Here is a 1,452-nt window from a genome sequence, read left to right as displayed (position 1 = left end):
TCAAGCAGGCAACAGGGGTCTGATCAGCCTCTAGCCTCTCCCCGTCACCAAGCACAATCCTTGACGTATCCCTCTCTCTGCACGCACAAGTTCCACGGAGCCTAGCAAACTTCGTGTGAGTTCGAGTACTTTCTTCGGTTGGCGCGACAGGCTCGCGGTTTAGAGCCTCCAACCGGATGGGCTAGAAGAGTGTTCACGGGAAGGAACTCTAGTCCGCCTCTCTTCTTTTCTATCTGTAACTGCAACTCAAGCAAGTTTTCCTGCCTGCACCACGACCATCTTCGGTGTAAGTAAATAATCTTAAATCAACCATTACGCGTCCGTGACTAATTCTAGCGTGTCGCCTGTTTTCTCCGACCCAGCGTGCCCGGGCTGCTGGCCACAGCCCTCGCAGCGCGAAAAAGGGCCCGGATCGCTCCCGGCCTGCACAAGAAGCAGGTGATTAGACCATGCCAAACAAATTTAGCATAGTCTGTTTGGAAAAGATAAGTATACTATGTCAGGGAGACTGAACAAATGTATCAATTTCTAAAAGATAAAAACCTGATAAGTGATGTGTATAAGTATAAGGCTGACCTGGACAGGCTCAGCAAGTGGGCGGACGAGAATCTGATGGTGTTCAACGCCGAGAAATGCAAGGTTCTCCACCTTGGGAAGAAAAACCCGCAGCATCCTTATAGGCTCAGCAGTGCTATGCTGGCTAGCACTATGGAAGAAAGAGACCTGGGGGTCATCATTGACCACAAGATGAACATGAGCCTGCAATGCGATGCGGCGGCTAGTAAAGCGACCAAAATGCTGGCTTGCATCCATAGATGCTTCTCAAGCAAATCCCGGGACATCATTCTCCCCTTGTACTCGGGTTTGTTCACCAGAGCGCCCCAAGGGATGACGGCTAGGTCGAATGGTCATAAACTACTACAAGACCGTTTCAGGCTGGACATAAGGAAGAATTTCTTTACTGTCCGAGCCCCCAAGGTCTGGAACAGCCTGCCACCGGAGGTGGTTCAAGCGCCTACATTGAACACCTTCAAGAGCAAACCGGATGCTTATCTTGCTCGGATCCTATGACCCCAGCTGACTTCCTGCCCTTTGGGCAGGGGGCTGGACTCGATGATCTTCCGAGTTCCCTTCCAGCCCTAATGTCTATGAAATTTATGAAATCTATGAAATATGTTGGAAAGAAGTAAACTGTAATTGGGTTTGTTTTGGTTAATGAAACACATAAGTACTTCTTGGAAGAAAAATCTAGAATAAAGGTTGAAATCTGGAGAAATTTAGAATGAGGAAAGGGAAAAATCAAGGTTTGAGTGATATTTGAGGGAAGTAAGAAGATATTTGTGGGAAAGTAATCTATAAATACAGTATATACATATTATACAAGTATACATAGATTCATAGATGCTAGGGTTGGAAGGGACCTCAACAGATCATCGAGTCCGTTCCCCTGCC

The sequence above is a fragment of the Alligator sinensis genome, unplaced genomic scaffold (genome assembly GCF_000455745.1).
Source record: "Alligator sinensis unplaced genomic scaffold, ASM45574v1 scaffold1316_1, whole genome shotgun sequence".
Lineage (NCBI taxonomy): Eukaryota > Metazoa > Chordata > Crocodylia > Alligatoridae > Alligator > Alligator sinensis.
This window is presented reverse-complemented; position numbering follows the sequence as displayed.